Below are 11,700 nucleotides of genomic sequence, written 5' to 3' on the forward strand. Positions count from 1 at the left end.
TTAATTTGGCGAAGGTCAGGAAGGAGCCCTTTCTCCAAAGGTGATACTGAGGGCTTAGGTATTTAAAGGGGGGGAAGCACGCTGGAGGGGAAAGGAGGAGGAAGGCTCATTTTACCCAATTTACCTGTTGCAAAAGAAAAGGAGCAGGTAGAATAGTCAATTATGTGTTTGTCTTACGCTCACTAAATTGGCACTTTACTAAGATAAGGTCAACAGAGTTGTTGCATTCTTTCTCTGCATCTATCTGCTTGGGAACAGAAGGAAAGACAGCTTTTTGCCTAATTCAGCTTCCAGCTTTATTTATTATTATTATTATTATCATTATTATTTTGGCAGAGTGAACTGGGGTTCCAAGTTTTAATTTTCCTTCTACACTTTTCAGAATCGCAAGCTCTTAAATTTAGAGGGACCTGCGGAAGAGGTGGCATCCGATTCACCCCAACCCTGGTGACGTTCTTAGGGATCTCTGCCCCTTTGCATGAGCCCCTCACGTCCCCTGTTATCTCCCCACCGCCCCCCAGGATTCTGGGACCTGGGTCTTGGTTAGGGCAATTGGGGAGGTCTCCCTGGAGCAGCCTCCCGGAGCCACGCCCTGCATCCCGGGCCTAAATTTGGAATTGCTGGGAGCCTGAGACCCGGGGTGGGGGAGGGGAAGGAAAGTTAGAAAAAATGTTCACTCCTGAAAACGTTCAAAAATACTTTGCGGGCCGGGCGCGGTGGCTCACGCTTGTAATTCCAGAACTTTGGGAAGCCGAGGCGGGAGGATCACTTGAGGTCGGGAATTCGAGACCAGCCTGGCCAACATGGTGAAACCCCATCTCTACTAAAAATACAAAAATTAGCTGGGTGTGATGGTGCACATCTGTAATCCCAGCTACTTGGGAGGCTAAGGCACGAGAATCGTTTGAACCCAGGAGGCGGAGGCTGCAGTGAGCCGAGATGGGACGGACCACTGCACTACAGCCTGGTCGACAGAGTGACACTCTGTCTGAAAACAAACAAACAAAAAATTAGCGGATACAGGCTCCAGGAATTTAAGCCCGTGCGCTGTGCGACAGGTCCCTGTGAAAAGCGACACGTGGGGGTAGAAATGTGCCCCTACCAGATTGTCCGTGTGTACCAGAGGAGAATTCGGAAAACAGAAAAAATACCAGGAAGGAAGGCTCCCCTGCCATCCCCGACACTGTTACCTTAACAGTGTTTTTCTTTATTTTTTATTTTTGTAGGTACATAGTTGGTGTATATATTTATGAGTCTATGAGATATTTTGATACAGGCTTGCAATAAGCAATAATCACATCATGGAGAATGCAGTATTCATCCCCTCACGCGTTTATCCTTTGCGTAGCGAGCGATTCAATTATACTCTTTAACAACATTTTTCTATCCCCAACCTTTTAAAATAAAACAGGGGAACCTGCTGGCTGTCCTGTGTTATAAATTCCTTTTTCCACTCCCTGGTGCATTTTTGGTCCTTAATATAGTCAGGTTTTTTTTTTGAGACAGAGTCTAGCTCTGTCGCCTAGGCTGGAGTGCAGTGGTGCAATCTCAGCTCACTGCAACTTCCTTCTCCCAGGTTCAAGCAATACTCCTGCCTCAGCCTCCTGAGTAGCTGGGATTACAAGCACCCACCACCATATCTGGCTAATTTTTGTGTTTTTAGTAGAGATGGGGTTTCACCATGTTGGCCAGGCTGGTCTTGAACTCCTGACCTCCGGTGATCCTCCTGCCTCGGCCTCCCAAAGTGTTGGGATTACAGGGGTGAGCCACCATGCCAGCCTAGTCAGGCTTTTAAGTAGACCGGCTTGCAGGCAGTGTCGTGTCTGGACTGGCCTTACCTGTAGGGTCCAGCCCTACAGGGCTTGGCGGGTGTTCCCCTGTGTGTGGAGACGAGAGATCATAAGAAATAAAGACAAAAGACACATAGATAAAGAGAAAACAGCTGGGCCCAGGGAACCACTACCACCAAGACACCGAGACCGGTAGTGGTAGCGGCCCCGAATGGTTGGGCGCTGATAATTTGTTGTATACAAGACAAGGGGGCAGGGTGAGGAGGGTGAGTCATCCAAGTGATTGATAAGGTCAAGTAGCAGAGAGGGAAGGCAGCATACGTCAACGTTTTCTTCTATACACTTATCATAAAGATCAAAGACTTTAAGACTTTCACTATTTCTTCTACCACTATCTTCTAAGAACTTTAAAGAGGAACCTGGAGTATGGGAGGAACGTGAAAGTGGACAAGGAGCGTTGAAGCACAGCACCACAGGAGGGGGCTTAGGCCGATGACTGCGGGCAGGCCTGGATCATATCCAGCCTTCCACAAGAAGCTGGTGGAGCAGTGTTCCCTGGCTCCTAAAGGAAAGGAGACTCCTTTTCGTGGTCTGCTAAGTAACGGGTGCCTTCCTAGGCACTGGCATTACCGCTTGACCAAGGAACCCTCAAGCGACCCTTATGCGGGTGTGATAGAGGGCTCACCTCTTGCCTTCTGGGTCACTTGTCACAATGTCCCTTCAGCACCTGACCCTATACCCGCCGGTTATTCCTTGGTTATATGAGTAATACAACAAAGAGTAATATTAAAAGCTAATGATTAGTAATATTTATACTAGTGATTGATAATGTCCATGATCATCTCTATATCTAATTTATATTACAACTATTCTTATTCTAACCGTTTTCTTTATTACACTGAAACAGTTTGTGCCTTCAGTTTCTTGCCTCGGCATCTGGGTAATCCTCCACCCACACTTACCAGGGCTGAATATATTTAGGATTAAAAGCCTGCATGCCCGGCTCTGGGGAAGACAGAGGAGGCCGGGTTTGCTCAGCAAAATTTCTTCTTAATAGTATGTAACTCAGCCTAGAGCATCTCTTAGGAGTCCGGCCCTCTATGTTTAAGGAGGAATTGTTAATGGCTTTCCACATTTCAAAAAATGTGCCCTGGGCATCCTAGAAATTGTGCTTTCAATTGGTAGAGATTAGAGACAGTGAGGCCTGCTCCATAGGGGGAACCTTAGAGGAGCTGGCAGCCTGCAGGGGAGGTTCCGAACAGGGTTTCATGTTTTTCCGTTTTCTTTATTTTTTATTTATTTTGAGACAGAGTCTTGCTCCGTTGCCCAGACTGGAGTGCAGTGGCGCAATCTGGGCTCACTGCACTCTACACCTCCTGGGTTCCAGGGATTCTCCTGCCTCAGCCTCCCAAGTAGCTGGGATTAAAGGTGCCCACCACCACGCCTGGCTAATTTTTGTATTTTTAGTAGAGACAGGGTTTCACCATGTTGGCCAGGCTGGTCTTGAACTGCTGACCTCAACTGATCCACCTGCCTTGGCCTCCCAGATTTTTTTATATTAATTTTTTTATTTCCATAGGTTATTGGGGAACACATGGTGTGTGGTTACATGAGGAAGGTCTTTGGTGATGATTTGTGAGATTTTGGTGCACCCATCACCCGAGCGGTATACACGGCACACTATTGGTAGTCTTTTATTCCTCACCTCCTTCCCACCCTTTCCCCGTGATTCCCCAAAGTCCATTGTGTCATTCTTATGCCTTTGCATCCTCACAGCTTAGCTCCCATATGTGAGTGAGAACACACGATGTTTGGTTTTTCATTCCTGACTTACTTCACTTAGCATAATAGACTCCAATCCCATCCAGGTCGCTGCGAATGACATTCCTTTTCATGGCTGAGTAGTATTCCTTTGTATATACATACCACAGTTTCTTTATCCACTTGTTGATTGATGAGCATTTCGGTGGGTTCCACATTTTTGCAATTGCAAATTGTGCTGCTTTTAAAATGCGTGTGCAGGTATTTTTTTCATAGGATGACTTCTTTTCCACTATGGAAAACAGTATGGAAGTTCCTTAAAGAACTGAGAGTACAACTACCATTTGACCCAGCAATCCCGCTACTGGGTATTTTCTCTTTTCTTCTTAACTGTCCTTCCTTCTTCCTGGCAGGCTACCACCGTAGACAGGATGGCTCTGTCGGGTTTTATCGGCTGCATTTGTTCCCAAGCCACCTGCAGAAAGGGTTTTTCTCTTGTCTCTCTGCAAATTCATTTCTTCATCCTTCATGCGTTCCTTCCTTCCTTTGCACCTACGGTGTGCTTGGGGTCAGGGAAATATATCCAAGGGAGTTCTGGTGGCCTAAGAATTCTGTTTCCTGGAGAAGAAAGGCACGTAACAGGCAGACAGGCGATAGGGCGACAGGTACCACCATACTTGCATCAATAACGATGATTTGCAGGAGTGTTGGTTTCCGTGTAGCCCCTCGAGTTTCCTTCATGGAAGCCTCCTTATTCGCCCTTCCCAATTGAAAAGTGCCTCAACTGTAGTTGGGATTTGAAAAGCTTGAAACTAGATGGCCCCTCTGACATCATGGTAAATTGTCACATCAGTTTGTGGGGCATAGCTGGGTTGGGAAAGCCACTTCTTGGACACCCTCTACCCTAAATGTGATGACAGTCATCTGTCTCCACCTCTTAGGGTCTCCCTCAAAAAAGCTGTTGGGGACGTGGGAGGAGAGGATGGTGGGATGAGGAATCAGCAGGAGGGACTTGTGTGCAGGGAGAGTTGGAATTCCAACCTGGTACTGGTGGCACAATTGATTTAATACATTTTTTCTCTCTCTCCTCTCTCGTGCTCTCTCTCCTTTCTCGCTCTCTATTCTCTCTCCTCTCTTCTCTTTCCTCTCTCTCTCTCCTCTCCCCGTCTCTCTTCTCTTTCTCCTCTCTCTTCCCTCTCTCCTCTCTCTGTCTCCCCCTCTCTCTCCTCTCTCCTCCCTCTCTACTCTCTCTCTCCCTCTCCTCTTTCCCCCCTCTCTACTCTCTCTCCCCCCCTCCTCTCTCTCTCCCCCTCTCCTCTCTCTCTCCCCCTCTCCTCTCTCTCTCCCCCCTCCTCTCTCTCTCCCCCTCTCCTCTCTCTCTCCCCCTCTCCTCTCTCTCTCCCTCTCTCCTCTCTCTCTCTCCCCCTCTCTTCTCTCTCTCCTCTCTTTCCCCCTTCCCTCTCTCTCCTCTCTCTCTCCCCTCTCCTCTCTCTCTCTCCCCTCTCTCTACTTCCTTCTCTCTCTTCTTTCTCTCTCATCTCTCTCTCCTCACTCTCCTCTCTCTTCTCTCCTCTTTCTCCTCTCTCTCTCTTCTCTCCTCACTCTCCTCTCTCTCCTCTCCTCTTTGCTTTCTCCTCTCTCTCCTTTCTCTCTCTTTTCTCTCTCCTCTTTCCTTCTCATCTCTCTCCTCCTTTCTCTCACCTATCTCTCTCCTCTCTCCCTCTCTCCCCTCTCTCTCCTCTCTCTCCCCTCTTCTCTCTCTCCTTTCTCTCTCATCTCTCTCCTCTCTTTCTTCTCTCCTCTCTCCTCTTTCCTCCCTCTCCTCTCTCTCGTCTCCTCTCTCCGCTCTCTCTCTCCTGTGTCTTTCTCCCCTCTATTCTCTCTCTCCTCTCTCTTCTCTCTCTCTCCTCTCTCTTCTCTCTCTCCCGCCTCTCTCTCATCCCCTCTCTCTCTCTCCGTCTCTCTATGTCTGTCTCTCTCTCTCTTACTCCCTCTTTTTCTGTCTCATGCTCATCTTTTACTGTTTTCACCTGAGGGAAGAGTGATGTGAAAATAGGAATTCACTTTTTCTGAAGTGGTTAGAAATGTGGGGCCGTGGTGTGTTCTCCGCCTGTTTTGGGGTCATTCCTTCCTCATTCCTTAGAACGTTGGTATTAACAGCTTATTTCCCTCCTTTAGGGGCTGATTTGAGTTAGCAGATGCCTTTCGTGATGGAGGAAACAGTGAGGAAGTTTTTAAAGTCTCCTCTGTTGCTGGCTTTGCTGATTATCATCGAATTATTATCATTTTCGAGACATCTCTTTTGCATGATAAATGAATGGAGTTTGGACAGTGGAAACAGAGGAAGTACATGTGTTGTTTATTTTTGTTGTTGCATTTTTGATTATTATTATTATTTTTTTACCGGTATGCTGGCTTTTTTTTTTTTTTTTTTTTTTTTTTTTTTTAAGTGTAGTTTCAGAGTCTAACTCTGTGGCCCAGGCTGGAGTGCAGTGGTGCGATCTCAGCTCACTGCAACCTCCGCCTCCTGGGCTTAAGCGATTCTCAGGCCTCAGCCTCCCCAGCAGCTGGGATTACAGGCGCCCACTACCATGCCCGGCTAATTTTTGTCTTTTGGTAAGGGCTGGGTTTTGCCAGGTGGACCAGGCTGGTCTCAAACTCCTAAACTCAAGCTGTGCACTCACCTTGGCCTCCCAAAGTGCTGGGATTATAGATGCGAGCCATCACGCCCAGCCAGTATGCTGGCTTTTATTTTAAAATGGTTACAGTCTTTGGAACAATGTAAGGCAAATGTGACTCCCCTGACCAGGTCAGGCCTCATGGGCATATGACCTGTGCAGTCACACAGGGACCTGTGCTCACAAGGGTGCCACGGTTTATTGCTGTATTGCTGCCATCTTCAAGTTCTTCATAAAGCTGGAACAATGGGTTGCACATTTTCATTTTGCACAGGACCTCCCAAATTCTGGAGGTGGTCTGGACGCCTGATTTAGTTTTCTTTGAAAATACTTGAAGTTAAATCCTGTAGCTGGAAGATGACAGAAGGGAATTGGCAGGAGGCTATGAGTATGGGCATCCCCACCATGACAAAAACAGGGGTCAATTTTTACCTGTTTAGTAAACAGTCTCTATGCAAATTGATATTTCATTTGCTTTTCTGGTCGCTATCGAAATTGGTTTTTCATTTTCTGGTTGCTATCAAAATTGATTTTTCATTTTCTTTTCTGGTCGCTATTGAAATTGATTTTTCATTTTCTGGTCGCTGTGGCAATTGATTTTTCATTTTCTTGACTACAGGCACTGATGATCACAACTCTCATGTCTTATAAACAGGTGACCCAGCACCCCTTGATCCCCCCAAACCAAAGCCAGATCCAAACCCCAACTGACCTGGTTTCACTGGTAAGAGCCTCTAACCCTACGGGTGGTCTCTATGTTGTTTATTGTAACATTATTTTATACTTATTAATAAGAATATTTATTCACGTTTTCTCATGTCGTTTTCTCATTTCTATCATATGACATTTACTGACAAATACTATTCTATCTAAGTATATAATAAAATACATTAATTTCTTTAATCCCTAACGTTGAAAACATCGTGTCCTCTGACATTTTAGAATTATGAATTACAAAGCCAATTTGAGTCAACTTTATCTATTCTTTTTCATTCCTTTGAAGAGATTTCTGGTATTCAGATTGTCTAGATCAATGCATATGACTACTTTTATAGCTTTTAACCTGGTTGTTTGCTTGCCGCAGAATCGCACCAGTTTGATTTGATACCAGGGTATCTGCAAATGTCTGTGTCTTCAAACCTTTTCCAGTAGCAATGATCACCTACAAAACCTTTGTCGAATAGTGTCATTATTATATCACACTAGTCTTAGTTTCACATCTCTCGTTCTGAAATGTACAAAGCATAATGCATCCCAATGGGCCATGGAGACTGCTTCTTCTGTGTATTGGATGCTTTGGCCTTTATCCTTCAATTCATGGTGCCCGCCACCAGGCCCGGCTCAGTTTTGTATTGTTAGTAGAAACGGGGTTTCACCATGTTGGCCAGGCTGGTCTCCAACTCCTGACCTCATTTGTTCCGCCTGTCTCGGCCTCGCTACCTACTGATGTATAAGCCTTCTTCAGTGATTTATCGATATAAAAGATTACCAGCCACTTATTATGAAAATGGTTTTGCACTTGATTTTTGCCTTTGAATATTTTTAACAGGAATGTTTTACAAGCAGTATGTTTATTTTTTTAATGGTGTCTTACGTTTGTGTGGGTATCCTGCTTCATGTAACTTTTTCTTTTCCATTTAAATTGGGAATCATTTTGCTGTTGTCTCTTCTCTTGGGAGAAGTAAAACCTTCTTTTTAATTTCGTTTGAATTGTTTATAATCATAGGTTGATTCAAGGAATGGTAATGCGTTTTCAATGTTGAGCTTTTTCTTTTTTTTGTTTTGTTTTGTTTTTTGAGACAGATCCTCAAGTGGCGTGATCTTGGCTCACTGCAGCCTCCGCTTCCTGGGTTCAAGCGATTCTTGTGCCTCAGCCTCCCAAGTAGCTAGGATTACAGACATGCACCACAATGCTAGGCAAATTCTTGTATTTTGAGTAGAGACGAGATTTCGCCATGTTAGCCAGGCTGGTCTTGAACCCCTGACCTCAGGTGATCTGCCCACCTCAGCCTCTCAAAGTGCTGGGATTACAGGTGTGAGCCACTGTGCCTGGCCTGAGCTTTTTCTTTGAGATTAGATTTGTCTCTTTCTCTTGTTTCCGTCAATGGGTTTCTAAAGTGTTTTTTCCTTGTTTTTGTTACTCTGAATCCATTTTCGTGTCCACTATTTTTCTGTTTATTTCTGTCACGTAGAAACGATTGTGTATGTATTTTTTTACTATCTATGAAATGATGACCCTTTGTTAAAATCCAATTTTTTTCTCGTCATTTCTGACCTTTTCTAAGAAGTCTGTCATATTATTTGGTAATGGGTTTTAAAAATTTTCCCCGTTCCTGGATTTATATGTTCTCTTTACAGTTTATTTGTAATTCAGTTCTATTGCCTTTGCTAGAAAACTCAGGACAACTTTTAATACATGGAGTTGTAAATACGGTAGACAGCTTTTTTCCAGATATTAGGGCAAAACCCCAAAGAGATTCACCTTTAAATAAAATAAATCATTTCAAGAAGTGTCTTTCTCTTCTAGTATGCTTTTTTTCCTGAACACATACGTTCTTATGCTATGAGATTTCTTATTCCTTTCTATACAATATATGTGAAAAATCATGTGCTTTTTATTCATTACTTGTGTATTTTCATATGGTTTTGAAAAAAAAGATTCATTTTGATGTAGCCCCTCATGTTTCTTTCATTTGAGCCTCCTTGATCACTCCCAATATAAAATGTGCCTCGACCTTAATTGGGATTTGAAAAGCTTAGAACTAGAAGGCTGGGCCGGGTAAGGTGGCTCACGCCTGTAATCCCAGCACCTTAGGAGGCTGAGGCGGCTGGATCACTTGAGGTCAGGAGTTCAAGATCAGCCTGACCAACATGGAGAAACCCCGCCTCTGCTAAAAATACAAAAATTATCCAGGTGTGGTGGCGTGCGCCTGTAATCCCAGCTACTTGGGAGGCTGAGGCAGGAGAATGGCTTGAACCCGGGAGGCGGAGGTTGCAGTGAGCTGAGATTGCACCACTGCACTCTAGCCTGGGCAAAAGAGCAAAACTCCATCTCAAAAAAAAAAAAAATACAAAAACAAAACAAAGAAACCTAGAAGGCTGGCTTTGAAACTAGCATGAATGTCACATTAGTTTATGGAGCCCAACTGGGTGGGTAGAGCCACTTTTCAGACACAGATCAGAATCTGTCAGTCACGGATCAGATGAGATCACAGTCACCTGCCCTACCTCTTACGGTCCGCTTACCAGGTCAGGTGTTGCGGACCTGGGAGGAGATAATGGGGAATCAATCAGAGAGAGTTGTGTGCAGGTAGATTCTGAGTCCCAGTTGGGTCCAGGCAGCACAGTTGATTTACAAAGGACGTTATTTCTCTCTCCCTCTCTCTCTTGCTCTCATCTCTTACTCTTGTCATCTGAAGGAAGAACCATGTGAAAATGGTCAGGAATTTACTTTTTCAAATGACATCCTGGTCAGTGTGATATTCAGAAAGTCTTTAGTCATGTGGGTCTCTGGTGACTTCTCCATCTGTTTCTGAAGTCATTCCTTCCTCAGAACTTGAGAAGTAACAGACCGTTTCCCTCCTTTAGGGGCTGACTTTGACTTAGCAGATGCCTTTGGTGGTGGAGGAAACCGTGAGTAACTCTTTTTAAGTCTGGTTACCGACTTGCTTACTGTCACCAAATTACTGTCATTTCCAAAAGACTTATCTCTTTTGCATGACCATGGATTGGGTTTATACAGTGGAAATATTGGAAATATTTGCCTTGTTGTGATTTATTCTTGTTGTTGTTGGATTCTTTTTTCCACCAGTATGCTGGCTTTTATTTTAAAATTGTTACAGTTTCTGGCATGATATAAGGCAAATGTCACTTCCCTGGCCGGGTCAGACTTCATGGGCATGTGACCTGTGCACACAGGGACCTGTGCATACAGGGACCTGTGCATACAAGGGCACTATATTGGTGTATTACTCTGTAGCTGCCATCTCGAAATTCTTCATAAAATGGGAACAGTGAGTCTTGCGTTTTCATTTTGCACAGGACCTCTCAAATTCTGGAGGTGGTCTGGACACCTGGCTTAGTTTTCTTTGAAAATACTTGAAAATACTTAAATCCTGTAGCTGGAAGATGATGGAAGGGAATTGGCAAGAGGCTGTGTGTATGGACATCCCCACCATGACAAAAACAAGGGCCACTTTTTACCTGTTTAGTGAACAGTCTCTATGCAAATTGATTTTTCATTTGCTTTTCTGGCTACTATGGAAATTGATTTTTCATTTTCTTTTGTGGTTGCTATTGAAATTGATTTTTCATTTTCTTTTCTGGTCACTATCGAAATTGATTTTTCATTTTCTTTTCTGGTCGCTATGGAAATTGATTTTTCATTTTTCTGGTCGCTATGGAAATTGATTTTTCATTTTTTTTTTGACTGCAAGGCACTGATGATCGCAACTCTCATGTTTTACAAACAGGTGACCCAGCACCGCCTGATCCCCCAAACCAAAGCCAGATCCAAGCCCCAACCGACCTGGTTTCACTGATAAGAGCCTCTAACCCTCCGGGTGGTCTCTATGTCGTTTACCTGGCAGTGATGTTCATGTCATCTGAGAAGAGGAGATTTCAGGTGAGCCTGTTCCTGCTGTTGAATTACAAGGTGATTGCAGTGCTCAAGTAGTGGAAAACCTAGATTTCAAAAATAGTTTTCGGTTTGGATTTTATTTTTCTTTTCTTGATGTCACTTCAAAGATAAACGGAACTTCCAGATAACTGAATAAGAGCTTTTAGATGTAGACTTGCTATGGGGAAAACCATCTCTGTGTTTCCTATGGGGAAGCCAACTTGTTTTAAATAATTAGATTTTTACTGAGTGTTTTTCTTTACATGTTTGTTTAATTTTTAACACAGAACATTATCAAGATGGTCTAAATCCTGTTGACATTTTTATGGTTTTTTGCTGGTAATGTTATTATTGGCATAAGAATATTCCTTGAACATTTTCTTGTGTCATTTAATCATTCGTATCATATGACTTTACATTATTATACTACAATTATACTGCATACTTAATTACATACTTTGGTTTCTTTAATCCCTAATTCTGAAGTTATGTTTCTTCTGATGTTTTGGAATTATAAATTACAAAGCAAATGTGACTGCCCTTCATGCACTTTCCTTTATGTTTGAAGATATGTTTCTAGAGTGCAAGTTGTTTAGATCAATGTTTGTGAGTACATTGGTAGCTTCTGACATGGTTTTGAAATTGCCTCAGAATTGCACCAATTTATTTTGATGGCAGCGGGGTGCGCAGATGACCCTTTCCTCACACCATCTCCGATAGTGGTGTTCACCAAAACATCTTTGTCCAATAGTGCAAAATGTCATGCTAACCTTGTCTCAGTTTCATGTCTTTAATTCTGAAACTGGAAACAAAAACAATGCGTCAGTGGGCCGTGGACACTTCTTCTGTGTAT

This window comes from Macaca fascicularis, chromosome X, assembly GCF_037993035.2.
Source record: "Macaca fascicularis isolate 582-1 chromosome X, T2T-MFA8v1.1".
Lineage (NCBI taxonomy): Eukaryota > Metazoa > Chordata > Mammalia > Primates > Cercopithecidae > Macaca > Macaca fascicularis.